At 42.3% G+C, this 16,363-nt stretch overlaps 1 protein-coding gene and 1 pseudogene across 9 annotated transcripts in view; one reads left to right on the forward strand and one right to left on the reverse strand.

Annotated features, from left to right (window-relative positions):
* ZFX (zinc finger protein X-linked) overlaps positions 1 to 16,363 on the forward strand; it is an 82,404-nt gene that overhangs the window by 38,467 nt on the left and 27,574 nt on the right. For 2 of the 9 annotated variants that reach the window (XM_066357614.1, XM_066357616.1), the window contains exon 2: positions 9,827 to 9,885. The exons of 2 other annotated variants lie outside the window; for them this stretch is intronic. The gene's annotated coding sequence lies outside the window, so the exon portion shown is untranslated. Of the gene's footprint in view, positions 1 to 3,274; positions 3,387 to 3,478; positions 3,901 to 4,194; positions 4,273 to 9,826; positions 9,886 to 16,363 lie in introns of those variants that run through there. 5 more of the 9 variants (XM_066357615.1, XM_066357613.1, XM_066357618.1 and 2 more) reach the window with 5 other exon arrangements.
* LOC136386078 (cleavage and polyadenylation specificity factor subunit 5 pseudogene) lies at positions 11,856 to 12,529 on the reverse strand (annotated as a pseudogene).

The raw sequence follows: 16,363 nt of genomic DNA on the forward strand, positions 1-16,363 counted from the left end.
ACATTCAAATTTTAAAATCTTTAGCCAACTGTAACCTCTTTGAACTGGCCCCCGAGACCTTTTGACACACCACTAGTAAGCTTTCTGTTATGAGGAGATATTCCTGGTTAATGTACTTCTCGGCTCCAGCCCAGGAATCAGTCATTTCTCCCAGAGCCTTGGTTCCTCTCGTGGATAATTGTACGTAGAGGCAACAATCTGGACACCCAGAGTGCTCATTATTACTAGTCATTGTTGCTAGGGCTCACTTAATTAATTTTCACCTCCTCAGTAGAGCTAGTTTGTTTGCTGTGTTCTGTGATTTATAATCCGTTAAGTAAAATGTGCCTATTGGTGATTTTCAGGAATTAAACAATGTCTTCTTCGACTAATGGCTCATGTGAAAAATACTGTTTGAAAATCATGTAATTGTCAGTCATTGTTTATTTTAAAATTATTTCCCTTGGGGAGGATGTGTGGCTTAAAGACTCAGATGAAGTACTCTTCCTAGTCCCTGACCTGTGGTGGAGCAGTAGATAATGCGTTGACCTGGGACACTGAGGTTGCTGGTTCAAAACCCTGTGCTTACCTGGTCCATGCATATATGTGAGATGGTGCTTTTGGAGTTGATGTTTTCTGCTCCCCTGCCCCCTATCTGTCCCCTCTCTAAAATGAATGAATAAGATCTTTTCTTAAAAAATTCTTACTTGGCATTAATTATAGTTAGCTGAATTCCAACATGATGCAACTTACTCATGTTAAGATAAATACAGATGAGTTAACTATCAAGGATCAGACAAATGGTTAATTTTTATAGGGTATGCTTAGTTCAATAAAACTAGGACCTTTCTAGGGGAAAGTATTTTTTAACCTTTGGGATATAAAATAATCAATTACCACAACATTATTCAAGAAGGTCTATATTTTCTCATAACCTTATAATTTACTGCCTCATATTTGGATTTCCAGCAGTCAGTGATGTAGAGTGAAAATCAACAGTGTTTTTTCTTTTTTTTTTTTTTTAACAGCTTCTTTTCTGACTAATCTTTCTCTGGAAAAGTGATTGAAAGGCCTTGTATTATTTCTGACTCAAGGACCTATAAACATGTCAGGTATTTTAAGTTAAGTTATTAAAACACTGTCAAAACCTTGAGTAGATGCTTTTAACTATCTGATATACATTAACAGCTCTGAAGGAACAAATAAATTTTAGCACAGAACCGAACTCCCTTTGACTGCTTGGAAACCATCTATTTTGTATTCACAGCATATGCCTTGGAACTGTTCTGCTCTCAATCTCCCTAAATCAAATTTCCCTTTATTGTGTTTATTTAAGTGAGAAAATGAAAGCACTTAAGAATGTTTTTATTCTGCCACAGGCAACCTCTTTACTCAGAGTTCCCCAAGGGCAAGCACCAGACCTCTTTATTTCCTGTGCCCAGATCTCTATAGGTCCTTAATACCGAAACAATGAACGCAAGTATCAATGCAGGATAGGCTGTAGTAGGTCCTTTAAGGGCAGGGTGTCGGGTTAATCACCCAGTGCTTCGTTACCGAGTGCTTTCAGTGATCTTAGGTGTCCTTAAGATTTTATTGTGAACGTTTTCATGAACTTTATTTTGTATTTTATTAAGAGTATCGAATGATTTCTGATCTCTGCTGTTTATTCACACTTCCTTTGTGCCTTCACTTTCTCATGAGTATTTATATTAAGGGTATTTCTAGTAAAATGATTTTTATCATACACTATTCTTTACAGCCTTCCATAAATGGATTTAAGAAGTTATTTTTCCTTTCTTGAAAACTAAAAAAAAAAAAAGTAGAGTTGACCTCATCTGTATAATCATCTATAGAACAATTTTTGTTGGACTTTAGTAAAATTTATCTAATGTAGTTAACAGAAATAGGCTTTCCTTTCCTTGTTTCTCATCAGTTAAGTCTTTATGCATGAAAAGTAATGGCAAAGGGCTCTTTAAAAGTACTAATACCTAAACTATTCTGGTCTTTTAAGTTGAGGAAAGCTTTATTTCATTTGTGTTCCTTGACACTCTTTTCTTAAGTGCTTCATACTGGTGGACTTAGAGGTATTTGATGGAAATTGTGGAGGAACCAACAAGAATGTTGACATTAGGTTTTTGTGTTCATGCTGCTTACAGTTGCATGCATGATGAGACCCCATTCTTGACATACCAGAGCATTAAACAGAGGTCCTTGGAAAATACTTAAATGCTGGTAATCAATTTTTTGAAGTTGTGTTAGAGTATACGAGCTGTTTCTCATTGTTCCTCACTTAGTTTTATATACCTTTCTGTGAGTACAGTCTAGATCACAGCCGGATGGGGTTTTCTATGAATGATGAAGACGTTGTCATTTATCATTTTTGAAAGGAAATTTAATCACTTGAAAAAAAAGCTGAAGCCGTGAGAGTAAAATTGCCATCTAGTAGTCTCAGAGATTTCTTGTTATTGTACCTTTGGTTTGTAAGATGTCTGAGGGAAAGGACAACTTGCATTCTGGGAGTTTTAAAATGTTATGACAGGAAACTAAAATAGATGGTTTCTGTATTTAAAGAGATTTCACACGTTTGTTTGAAAACTTTTGTATTCTGTACTGTTTAAAATGTTATCTAACATTTAGTGAACTGAAGAGTAAAGCATGTCAGATTCCTGACTAAAGACCACACTATTTACCATTTAACTATTAACTTTTAAACATAGTTTGAGTCCCAAGTTCAATATGGAAAGAGCCTAAAAATTTAAACTAATGAAAACGGAAAAGACACATTTTGGGGGTCGACGAATGCTTGGTTTAATCAAACATGTTCGCCAGTCTTTTAAAACTTTTAAGAGGCTTAAGTAGTTTGTAAAAAAACATCCAGACCCAATTCTGCTAACTCTCCCCATATTTATTAGAGAATGTGAAAAGTTGATGATTTATGAAACAATTACTCAAGACTTCCAATTCATAGGCTCCCAAATTCTGAAAGTTATATAGAAAATATACATTAATAATCCCTGTTCAATGCAATGTGCGAAACCAGTTTCAAACTGTTACCCTTTTCGTCATTTTTTTTCCCGCCCCCGCAAACTAATAAAATCAGTTAGGCTTTCTGGCTGAATGCTTATTAAAAACATTTTTTTTAAAAAGCAGTTTGGTAGTTGCTCTAGGATCCCCCTTCTCCCCCTGCTCTTGCTCATATACCCACTTAGGCTGGGAAGCCTATTTCATTTTATTTCGAAGATTTTTTTTTTTTTTTTTTAAAGCGAAAGCAGGGGACGGCGAGGGTTGCTAAATTTATCTTCTTCTCCAGCCACGGGGATGAAGAAAACACATTTACTGCGGGCGGGGGTCTGAGGGCCTGCAAACAACTCGAGCAGGCGCCTCGGCCAGGGCGGCGTGGGCAGGCGGTAGGTAGAGGAGGGCCCGGGGGGCGGCCGCGGCCCACGGGAGATGGTGGGGGGCGGCCGGGCCGGGCCGGGCCCCGCGCGGGCTTTACGGCCGCGGCGGCAGCAGCGGCGCGTGTGTGGCGGCGGCGGGCGGGAGCGCGGAGGAGGTGGAAAGAAGGGGGGCGCTGTCACGGAGACTCTGGCCGCCGGAGACCCCGCGCCAGCGAGGCCACTGGGCTCCCTGGTGGCCGGGCGGGAGCTTCGCCGACCCGGGGCTCTAGGGGGACCCACCGGGCGGAGGAGGGGGCCCCTCTACCCTTCCGCATTTTCCTGGGGCTCTCTCCCGGGCGGTGACGTGACGTGCTGACGGCGGGCCCGTGCCGGGGAGCTGGGCCGCTTTTTGTCAGCTCCGAGCTCGGCCCCTCCTCCCTCCCTCCGCCCGCCCCACCAGCCGGAGCCCGGCCCAGTGCTCCAGAGAAAGGCCGGCCTGCAGCAGCCGCCGCCGTCGCCGCCCGCCCGTTCGCACGCCCGTCCGGTGAGTTCCGGGCGCCGCCGCGGCCGCGGGGCCTAGCGCGCCTGGAGCGGCCTGGTCCCGGCCTGGTCGGCGGCCCGCGAGGCGCCCTTCCGCGCTAGGCCGGGCGGCGTGGCGCGCGGCGCCGAGCAGGCCCCGAGGAGGCCGCAGTTAGGCCCGGGGAGGAGCCGGGCCGCCCCGAGCGGCGGCGGAGGCGCGCTCAGTGAACGGGCGGGGGTTGGGGGAGGGTCGCTAGGTGGCTCGGGGGCCGATTGAGGGGCCTCGGGTCACGCCGCGGCCGGCCCGGGGCACCGCGCAGGGGCGAGGCCTGGCCGGGAGGCGAAGGCTGCAGGCGTGAGGTGAAGGCCGCAGGCCGACCGGGCCGATTTTCGCTATGTAAATATCGGCGAGGGGGGGAGGGACGGGGGACAAGATGGCGGCGGCTCGGCGCCTGCTGCAGGGGACGACTGAAGGGGTTGCCGGGACGGGGAGCCGCCATCTTGAAGGCGGTGTGGGAAGAGAAAATTCCGCTAGAGCCCGTGAGGGGGGGTTGGAGAGCGGGCCGCGGCGGCGGCGGCTCCGGTGACGGGCCCCGGAGGCCCGGCGCGGCAGCGTGTGCGCGGAGGGGGCGGGCTCGCTCCCCACGGCGGCCATTGCCCTCGCCGCCATGATGGGCCCCAGGCGCTCGGCGGCAGCGCCACCTTCCTGCCTGACTCGCGCAGCCCCGTGACGGGCTGCTGCTTCCGCTGCATTTGAGCTGAGGTGCGGCAGGCGGCCATGACCGCCGCCGCCCGGGCGCCCCCGCTCCGCGGCTTTCCCTCGCTCTTGCAGTCATCCGAGGGCGGTCGGGGCCGAGGGCAGCCTAAGCATCGGGGCTCGCCGCGGCAAGTGGCACCTCCAGACATCTTACTTTCCGCCAGGCGAAGTCATACTTGGCAGCTAGGGCGCCCCCAATGCGGTTGTTTTCCAACAGCCATTGCTTTTCCTTTTTCAGTGTCTGAAGCAATGGGAGTAAAATTTCATAGGAAAGTAGTTCTCACCACTCTTATCCAATAGGGGGAAAAGTGCAAAGTGCCCAGCGCGAAACGGAGGAATAACATTTTGAAGGAGTCCTTTGAGCTCATTTTTTGGGAAACAGCTTGCTTGAAAGGTGCATTTAAGCTATTTAGTGATCTGTTGGTAGTATTTACTTTTTTTTTTTGAGGAGTAAGGAAAGGGCAGAAAGTTTTTCATTCTCTTTCCTGAAAGACAACATAATGCGTGATGCAGTATTTTTTGTTCATGGACCGATCGTGGTTTTTAGGTTTCTTGATTTGATTTGAAAAACTCGGAGGTGGAATTTCATCCCTTAGAGTACTTATCCTTGCAAACTGTACAACTCCTCCGTAAACTCGGAGCCCAGTGTTAGTGATGCATTGTGCTGGGTGCTGAGAAGGATGCAAAGGGTTCTTCTATGCAACCGGGACGCAAGAACTGGGTTGGTCAGTGGTCGTTGAGGTGCTGCGTGGAAGGTACAGCCAATGACTGAGGTTTCAGAGGAAGGCGAGGCTTCCTTCTGGAGCATCAGGGAAGCACCCCTGACATTCTGAGGTTACTGAAGGATGGGTAGGGCTTGATTAGGCGGTGGTGGGAAAGGGCATTTCAAGGGTGAAGGTTCTTGGGAAAATAACAAGTATTTCCAGTTTGGCTGGAGTAGATGGTGTAGGCAGGGGAGTGGTGGGAATTCTGGCCAGGAAAGGGAGATGGTGGAAGAGCTTGCTTGCCAGCTGGAAAGGCTTCTTTATACCCGATGGCAGAGCCCAGGGAGTCCTCAGGTAGCTGGGTTAGGACACACCTGAGCCAGGCTTTGTATTTGCCTACTAGTTCCTCGAAACCAGGAAAAGTCTCAAAGTTGAGAAATAATGGGAGTAGTGAGTTTATTACTGTTTTCACTACTGGAATGATTATGAAGAATGTTCAGAAGTGAAACCAATTTTGCTACTTTTCCAGTGGTCCATCTACTAGTTAGCTGCTGCTTTTTTCTATCCTAAGTTCTCATCCCAAATAACCTTTTGCTCAGTGTACTTTCTCTAGTAAACGGGGGGAGGGGCTTCTAACTTCTTGTTTACCAGGTGAAACAGGACTAGTGCCATGGATTACCTTACTAAAATGAGGCATGAACCTGTTAGCATTCCCATGGTAATTTTTTAAGAAGTCACTTTTGAGAAGTAGGTTAGAAGAGCCGGTTCCTGAAAGGCAGTGGCCTTCATAAGGCCCTTTGCATCCATCCCTGTTCTTCCCCCTGGTCAGAGTAATCAGCGTTTTGTTTGAGAGACTTACTAAAGCTGTTTGCTAAGCAAAACCTTCTCATATTTTGATTAATATTTGACTATTATAGATGCATATGTGGGAATGTGTGTCCTAGAATTTTATGGCATAAAACACAAGTATTCACTAGAAACTTGTTTAGCGGGAAGGAATTGGAGTTTCTCGTGGTGGTTATAAACGGCCTTGGTTTTGAGATGTTTAAGAAAGTGCATTGTAGGGGGCCACTGGAAGCAAATTGCTAATGTGAGCTGGGTTGTCGAGGTGGTAATAAATGTATGGTAAGAAATGTAGAAGAACCAGTTGCTTTCTATAGTGACAGCTGGGAAAGACATAGAAAAGCTCAAAGAAGGAGAATATTGCTGTGCACACAGTATAGCAGCCGTAGATGTTTTAGTACAAGAGTGAATGTTCAAGATAAAGATTGTTAGACTCAAGTTGTATGACAAAGATAGATTAAGTGCCTAGTCTAGAAGGATTTCTATCTCAAAGAGTTACATATAAAATGCTTTTTGGGTGAAAAGGTAGGCCTTGATCTCAAAAACTGACCTGTGGGAAACCTTATTACCCTACCATCTTGGATTAAATGAGGTGTTGGTTTTTAAGTTATGTGGATGTTTCAGATAGATGAAAATTTCCTTTTTAAAAAACACACTCACAATACAATAAAACGATGTTTTTCCACATTGCTTTTTAAAATGTTTTTTCTTTAACCCCGTCTGCACTTGTATTGTCACTGATGATTCTGTTTTTATTATGTGTTTGTGCGCACTGGCGAGTCCAGACCTTTTCACTCTAAAATGCCTCAGCCTGCCCTTGAAACCCCTCAGCCTTAGCGGAGATCACCTAATCTTTTATTTAAGCCAGAAGGAGAGATGATCATCTGAACTAAGCATTTGCATTTCTTTCCTTCTCTGTCATGCGCTGCCTCTGTCTCCCTAGGCTTTCCTCCCTTTCTGGTTCTTGCGCTGCTGGAGGAGTGGGCCTCCTTGAGGCCCAGCTGCTCTGCCTGTGCACCCCACCCTTCCTTTGGGAGGGAGCTCTGTCACTGAGTCTGCCGGCTGCATCATTGCCTCGAACCCCGCTGGTGCCTTTCCCTCCCTTCTAAACATTCCTAGGTTTGCTCATTGTGCAAAAAACCTCACCTGTCTTTTTTCTTTCACCAGTACTTTTATTTCTTTTCATCCCACTTATTCCTGAATTGGGTGACTGTTCCACAGCATGTCACCGGGTATATTATATAGAAGTGTTCCGTGTTTCAGAAACCCTGTCTTCTCTGCCTTCTGTCATGAGATTTTCCTCAAGGTCAATCCTCTCTCCTTTTTTCTCCTATCTTCTCCCCTGGTTGCACTGTTTCATACCATGCCCATCGTCTCCTTTAGTTTCTCATCTAGCATTTCTAGTTGCCTATGGGCCATGTTGGCGTCTGACTCTCCCAACATGGCTGAAACCAAATTTATGTGGCACATAGTGAGTAGATGCCCGATACTATTTAAAAAAATTATTTTTAACCCAAAGCTCCTAAAACAACACCTGCTTCTAGCTTTCTCTCTTTTAATGGCATCATTATTTTCCCAGGCTCGTTCTTTCTTCTCTGTCTCATATAGCAATGTGGACATCCTTAATTTAGCATTTAATTTGTTATGTTTTAACTGTGTGTGTGTGTGTTTATTTTTTTAGAGAGGAAGGGAGACAGAATCATCCAGTCATTGTCCCATCTAGTCATGCTGCCGTTGGTGATTGTCGCACGTGCCCTGCTCGGGGATAAACCCTGAAACCTAGGCATATTGGGGCAGTGCTTTAATCAGCTGAGTACCTGGCCAGGGCCTGTGTTTATGTTTTTGTCATCTTTTCTAAACTTTGAGTGTAGAAACAGTTTTATTCTTATCCCCAACCAGTACCTAGCACATGGTCATTATCTCTGAAAACAATTCTGTCAATTATTAGGTACAGAGTTTTATGTAGTTGAATAATTTTCAACTATTCAAGCATCTGCTCAGTGTGTCCTTTGACCAAGGGGTGTGTGTGTGTGTGTGTGTATTAAGGTATACCACATGAGTTGAGTACCCCTGCCCCCACTGCTTACCTGTTTGGGGTTAATATAGCCTGTGTATTCTTACTCTAGTCACATCAAATTTATAGAATAGATGTATAGGTACAGATAAGATAATGCTAAGTAGTGGAGCTGGAGTTTGAATCTGGCTATGCTCTACTGCTTTTTATAAAAGCTCTTGCACAACTTTTGTTAGATTTTTTTGGTCAATACTGTGTAATTTTTGTTGTCATGAATAGGCTTTTCCTTTAGTTATTAATTCTATTTAGTTATCACTGATATATAGGGTGCACTATGCACTTACGTATTGACATGTAACCTTGCTAAACTCATATTACTGTATTTCATAGATTCCAAGATGCACTTCCTGCCTTAAGTTTTAACATCTCTGAAATCAGAATAAATCTTGAATTGATGGTATCCTATAATCAGTGTTGTCCAGGCAGCAGTCTTAATATATGTAGTTATTGCCTGCACATGCACAAACTTGGTCAAGACTCTTTATTTTGTCATCACTTAAGTGAGTATGTGCATTGTTGTGCTGTTATTTCATGCCAAACAATACAATTGAAGATAGAAGAAATGGCGAATTGGGCATCGGACTGGAAAGAAAGTCCCAAAGATAATAACAGCATTTTAGTAAATGCTGCATCACCAACACTCTTGGCAGAGGGCAGTATTGTTGGGAAAGACTGAATAACTTTGAGTAGAAAAGTAATACATAGTGGAAACCCAAATATGAAGTTTTAGGAATACCTTACCAATTTCTTTTTATTAAGTGAGGCAGGGAGGCAGAGAGACAGACTCTGGCATGTGCTTTGTCTGGGACCCACCCTGCATGCCCCCTACAGGGTTATGATGCTCTGCCCATCTGGAGCCTGCTCCGTTGCTCGGCAACCGAGCGGTTTCAGCACCTGAGATGAGGCCATGGAGCCATCCTCAGTGCCCTGGGCCAAATTGCTCTAACCATTCGAGGCATGGCTGTGGGAGGGGAGTAGAGAGGGTGAGAGGCAGATGGTTGCTTCTCCTGTGTGCCCTGACTAGGAATTGAACCTGGAACTTCCACACACTGGTTTGACGTTCGACCACTGAGCCAACCAGTCAGGGCCCCTACCAATTTCTTTTGCTTTTATTTTTCTTTCTATATATGCACAAGATACGATAAAAATAAGTCTAAAAGAATTGTCTCTTAAGTCTAAAATGAAAATTCTAGATAATAAAGTAGAGCATTATTTTAATTGGCAGTGTTTTTTTCTTAGTTGTATATAGAATAAGGATGCAACTTATAATTGGTAGTATCTTTAAAATCAGTAAAATGTGGGAGTAATAACACTTTATAATTCTGTATTTTCTAAGTGGTTGTGTGTGAATAATGTTTTGTTTTCCATTACTTTTGCTTCCTGTTTCTTTTTTTTTTCCCCTTAAAAATTGCATTGAATGTCACTAGCACAGTGTTAAATAAAAGCATTGGTAACAGGTATCCTTGTCTAGGTACTTTAATGGAGTGCTTCCAATATCATTAAGTATGAAACTATGGGGATTTTTTGTAGGGAGTAGATGTTATTAGTTTACATTCTCTTCTGCTTATTCTAGAGTTTCATTGTGAACAGGAGTTGATTTTTTTTAATGCTTCTGCTGTATCTACTGGTCTGGTGAGTTGCATTATAGATTTTCTTTTTTAAAATTAAAGTTTTTAATTACAATTGACATTCAGTATTGTATTAGTTTCAGTCTGTTAACTTGCCTGGAAGCTGTGGATATTCTATTTTAAATTGTTTTTGGATTCCCTGGATATTTGCATTCCTTTGTTATTGGCATGTACTCTTCCTTTTTCATGTAGGCTTTGTATTATTTTGATAACAAACAAGATTATGCTAACTGTGAGTTGGGGAGTATTTCTTCTTGAAACAAGTTGTATTTAAAAAATATCTGTTTTTTGAAAATTAGAATTAATCTGTGAAACTACATGGTGTCTTTTGTGAGTTGGTTTTTGATGAAGTCTTTTTCATGGTGGTAAGTCTTTCTGGTTTTTCTTGTTATTTTATTATTTATACAAAATGTATATTTTAGAAAAATTAAATTTTCACATAAATTGGTATAAGATACAGGTTTCTCTAATGATTTTAAAATATGTAATTTGAATAATTTGCTCCTTTTTTCCTGATCAGTGCTGTCAGTAAATTGACTATTATTATTAAGACTTTTCAAATAGTTCATGTTGACCGTTTCTCTTTCTGCTCATTTGGTAATACTTCTTTCCTTCTACTTTATTTGCATTTATTCTAACATTTAAGAAGTTTAAATTGGAAGTTTAGCTCACTAGTATTTAATCTCTACTCTTATAATATGTGGCTTTCAAACTACAAATTTTCCTCTACACTATAACTGGATGTGATGATTTTTTATATGAATTTTTATTATTTAGTCCTAAATATATTTGATTTCCATAATTTTCTTATTGCCCATTGAATTATTTAGAACTTTGTTTAAAATTAGTGGGATTTTTTTGTTATCTGTGTGACTTTTCTTTTTAACTTTAAAAAATTGATATTAGAGAGAAGAAGGAAGGGATAGAGAGAAACATTGATTTGTTGTTCCACCTATTCGTGCTTTCATTGGTTGATTATTGCATGTGCCCTGACCAGGGATCAAACCCACAACCTGGGTGTTTTGGGACGATGCTCTAACCAGCTGAAGCTACCCGGCCAGAGCTGTGACATTTATTTCTAATTTTATTGCATTATAGTTGGGGATATTGGTATGCAAAAAATTAATTATATTTTTTATACTAACAAATAAATTTAAAAATCAAGTTTATTTTTAATTTTGGAAGTCTCTTTAATGTACAAAAATGTATAAGTAGAAACTAAAGCAAATTAAACATCATATTTGTTTATACTGCTATCTAGTTCTTCATATCAATTTTACTGATCAAACAGTAGAAAGCTGCCCTTTGACTCAGCCATCCCACTTAGAGAAATATATCCCAAGGACACCATATCACCGACTGAAAAAAAGAACACCCCCATGTTTATGGCAGCATTGTTCACGATAGCGAAGATCTGAATACAGCCCAAGTGTCCGTCAGTGGACGAGTGGATTAAAAAGCAGTGGCACATATATACAATGGAATACTATGGGGCCATGAAAAAGAAGGAAATCTTATCTTTTGCAACAATATGGAGGGACCTGGAAACTATTATGTTGAGTGAAATAAGCTAGGCAGAGAAAGAAAAATATCATATGATCTCACTCATTTGAGGAATCCAAGGAATAATGAGAACTGAGGAATGGAATTGAGACAGAGGAGGGATCAAAGGGACCAGAGGAAAAGAGGACAGAGGGAAAGGGGATGATAGATGGGATAAACCTGAAGGGAAGGGGAGGGCGCTGTAGGGAGGGGGGGGTAAGGGAGATGTTGAGGGGAATGGGGGGAGGGAGGAGGCATTCGGAGTGACCCTAGAATCTATGTAAAAGCAATTAAATAAAAAAAAAAGAAAAAAAGAAAGCAGGTGGCAATATAGGGATTGGGAAAGAGATAAAACTTTTCTACCATGTTTATTGTATACTGGGTAGAGCTATGCTCACAGAGACATCTTTTACTTCTCCAATTTTCAGGAATTCAGTTGTATATAAAATTTAACCTGCTTAAATGCTGAGGGAGACTAGAAACGATGGGTCCATATCCTGATGAATTGTCACACAATTCAAACAATGGTGTGGCTGCCAGGTTGTAATTTTTAGAGACTGCAAACAAGGCTTTTTCTTGACATTGAACCAAAACCAACTTACGTCCCTTTGGTTTTGTAATATGTACAGGAAAATATGGATACTGAGGAGATGCACAGTTTGGTCTCCACCTGTTACCAATGCAGTCATCAATGACCCAGTCTTGCAGGACCCCATCTTGAGGACCTAGTATCTCTGTCATTAAGTGTTTCAGTCCTTCAACTTGATCTTCTCCTGGATTAAGTTCCTCAGCAGGTAGTTTGAAGCAAGTTTTCCTAGTTCTAGCAGTAATGCATGGAGTAGCTGGTGCTCATGTACAAGCGGAATCCCTTCTACAGCCCTTATTCCAATTTTATCCAATTCCTCTTCCATGCATTGCAATCTGGCTGCAACAGAGCTGCCCTCATAGAGGGGCTCTTTTGTACCAGAAGTATAATTAGCAAGAGGGTACAGGTTGAGGGTGTGCTCCAAAGTGAGGGGATTAGTCTGCTGCAAGTACTTGTTGCCAAACCGGTTGACCCCCTGGGGCCAGCCTGTCTGCCAGCAATCTGGCAGCACCAGGGACATGCTGACGAGCACTGGTGGCGAGTGGAAAGGGGGAGAGGCAGGGAGACTGTCCCTGTGTAGGCTGTGGTTACCTGCCTCCCACTCAGCAGCCACTGCCCACCACTAACAAGAGAGTGCAAGAGGACTAAAATCAAATTTAAAAGTCAGTACAGTTTATAATAAGGTCAGAGAACATCCAATATCTTGAAATAAACTCAACAAAGCATACTAAGACCTTTAATAAAAGCATTACTAAGAGAAGTGAAAGAACTAGATTTTTGGGGAAAGATAAAATGTTCATGGATGGAAATATTAATATTACAAAAATGTCAGTTTTGATATGTAGAGATTTGGTGCAATCCCAGTCAAAACCCCAACAGGATTTTATTAACCGATGTCACCCCAGTAAGTTTAATTAAAAAAAAAAACAAAACCTGGCCCTGGCTGGTGGCTCAGTGGATGAAGCATCATCCTGGCACCCCTAGGTCGTAGGTTCGATCCCTGGTCAGGGCACATAGGAGAAGCAGTCAGTGAGTACACAGCCAGATGGAACAACTAAGTGCAACAGTGTGTTGATGCTTCTCTCCCTCTCCTCAGATCAATAGAAAAACACCCTGAAAATCCAATAGGACTTTTTTTTTGACAGATTAGTTCTCAAATTTATATGGAAGTGCAAGGGCCAGGAATAGCAAAGGCATCTTGGAAAAAAAGTTGGAAGACTTATACAACTATATATCAAAGTTTATTATGAAGTTACAGTGATTAAAACAGTACAAAAGAAAAAAAAAAAACAATGCAAAAGCCAGATTGATCAATGGAACAGAATCAAGTCTGAAAGCAGACCTGTATATATAAGGTCAGTTGATTTACAACAAAAGTATATTGGCATTTTGATTGAATGTAGAGGTTAAGAGTATTGATACTACTGATACAACATATTCAAGAGCAGGATTGATTTCTCAATATAAGTATTTGCCTTTAAAAAAGTCTTGGTACTTTTTCAGTTATCCTTATCAGTGGAATTTTTCTTTTTCTTTTTTGTATTTTCTCTGAAGTTGGAAATGGGGAGGCAGTCAGACAGACTCCCGCATGCGCCCGACTGGGATCCACCCGGCACGCCCACCAGGGTGTGATGCTCTGCCCATCTTGGGGCGTCGCTCTGTGGCAGTCAGAGCCATTCTAGCGCCTGAGGCAGAGGCCACAGAGCCATCCTCGGTGCCCAGGCAAACGCTGCTCCAATGTAACCCTGGCTGCGGGAGGGGAAGAGAGAGACAGAGAGACAGAGAGGAAGGAGAGGGGGAGGGGTGGAGAAGCAGATGGGCGCCTCTCCTGTGTGCCCTGGCTGGGAATCGAACCCGGGACTCCCACACGCCAGGCCGACACTCTACCACTGAGCCAACCAGCCAGGGCCGAATTTTTCATTCTTAAGTGTTACTTAAAGCTTTTGTCTTCAAATATATTAATTTTATGCCGGCACACTTTATAAATTCATACTCTTAACTTTTCAGTTGATTCTCTAGGCTTTCTTAGATTATATATAATATTTTTCTGTTTTTTTTATTTAGAAGATAAACTTAACAGGGTAACATTGATCCACAAGAGTACATAGGTTTCAGGTAAACATTTCTATAGCATTTGAACAGTGTATTCTGTTGTATACATATCAGCCAAAGTCAAATTTTTCCTCACCTTGGAAAACCCCTTTAACACCCCTCCCCACACCCTCTCCTCACTTCCCCTCCCCCACATCCCCTCCCCTAGTTTTTTTCAAATAATTCTATTTTGCATTTCATTATCTTACCTAGTTGCATTGACTACTAGTTCTATATAGTCTTTTTTTTTAATTGGCTTTATTGGATTGACACTGATTAATAAAATTTTACAGGTTTCAGGTGTACAATTCTATAATACATCATCTGAATATTGTTTATTCACTACATACAATCTTTAAAAATTTTATTGATTTTAGCGAGAGAGGAAAGGGGGGGAGATAGGGAGAGAAATACTGATTTGTTCCACTTATTTATGCATTCATTAGTTGATTTTTTTTATTTACCCTGATCAGGGATTGAACCCGCAACCTTGGTATGTGGAAAACGCTCTATCTGAGCTGCCTGGCCAGGGCTCACCACATATGATCTTATATAATAGTGTGAATGGACATACTTAGCTTAATTTTGACTTTTATTGGGGTTTTTCTTGTTTTTTAACAGAGACCCAGAGGGACAGCTAGGGACAGACAGACAGGAAGGGAGAGAGATGAGAAATAGCAGTTCTTCATCGCGACTCCTTAGTTGTTCATTGATTGCTTTCTCATATGTGCCTTGACCCGGGGGCAACAGCAGACCGAGTGACCCCTTGCTCAAGCCAGCGATCTTGGGCTCAAGCTAATGAGCTTTGCTCAAACCCAATGAGCCCGCGCTCAAGCTGGTGACCTCTGGGTCTCGAACCTGGGTCCTCCATGTCCCAGTCTGACGCTCTATCCATTGTACCACTGCCTGGTCAAGCTTTTTTTTTTTTTTTTTTTTTTTTAGATTTTATTTATTCATTTTTAGGGAAAAGATAGATAGAAGGGGGAGGAGCAGGAAGCATCAACTCCCATATGTGCCTTGCTTGACCAGGCAGGCAAGCCCAGGGTTTTGAATCGGTGATCTCAGCATTCCAGATTGACGCTTTTATCCACTGCGCCACCACAGGTCAGGCCAGCCTATTATTTTTCTAAGGGACTTACTAAGTTATAGGTACACAACATACTGCTAACTGCATTAGCAAAAGATCGGTGTATAAACACTCCATAATTCTGCAATTTTCTTTTTTATTTTAAAGTGAGAGGAGGGAAGATAGACCATGTGCCCTGACTGGGATCCATCCACTTGGCATCCCTCATCTGGGGCTGATGCTCCCACCAGTCAAGCCACTGGCTATGAGAAAGGAAGGGAGAGAGAAAGGGGAGGGAGAGGGGAAGAGAAGCATATGGTCGCTTCTCTGTGCGTTGACCAGGATTGAACCTGGACGTCTGCATGATGGGCCAACGCTCTCTCCACTGAGCAAACTGGCCAGGGCCAATTCTGCAATTTTCAGTTTAAAAATTTTATGGTGGTTTCCCTGCCTGGATAGCTTGGCTTGTTAGAGTGTTGTCCCAGAGTGCAGAGGTTGCCAGTTTGATCCCGGTTTGGGGCACATGCAGGAACCGATTGGTGTTCCTGTCTCGCTCGCTCTCTCTCCCTTCCTCCTGCTCTAAAAATCAATAAATTAAAAATAAATAAGTAAAAATTGTATAGTTGTTGGAAAGCTTGAAATTATATTCTTGCCAGTGTTTTAAGATGTGCAGAGAGCATTGTTAGTGTTAGCCCTGGGTTTACAGAACCTTACAGACCCATGTTAGGGTCATGTATGATGTTTAGAAAAAACAGGAACAGGAAGTATGTATTCATGTTGGTGAGGGAAAAGTAGACTTAGTCAAGTTACTGTGTTGGTGATCTGGCAAGAAGGGAAGAAGCTTCGTAGTTTAAGAATATTTAAGTTTAAAAACAAAATGCTGCAATACATGTTTTTACAATTAGTAACTAGAAAACTAAGGAAAGCATTTATTAGCTTGACTAAAGTAACATGAAAGTGAGAATGCTTTAATCTGGAAAAACAATTCTAATGCATTATCAGAAAGATTTTTTAATACAAGGAAACATATTACTCATTAAGGAGTTCAATAAGATATACTGACCTTTTTCATCATATGCTACATTTGCCAGAAGTCACCCTTTCAAAAAGTTTTCCCCTGGCGTTTTATTTCATTTATTTCATGTACAATGTCGTCTATAAATTAATCTCCACTTCATGTTATGTCAAAACACTGTC

Source organism: Saccopteryx leptura, chromosome X (assembly GCF_036850995.1).
Source record: "Saccopteryx leptura isolate mSacLep1 chromosome X, mSacLep1_pri_phased_curated, whole genome shotgun sequence".
In the NCBI taxonomy this organism is placed as follows: Eukaryota; Metazoa; Chordata; class Mammalia; order Chiroptera; family Emballonuridae; genus Saccopteryx; species Saccopteryx leptura.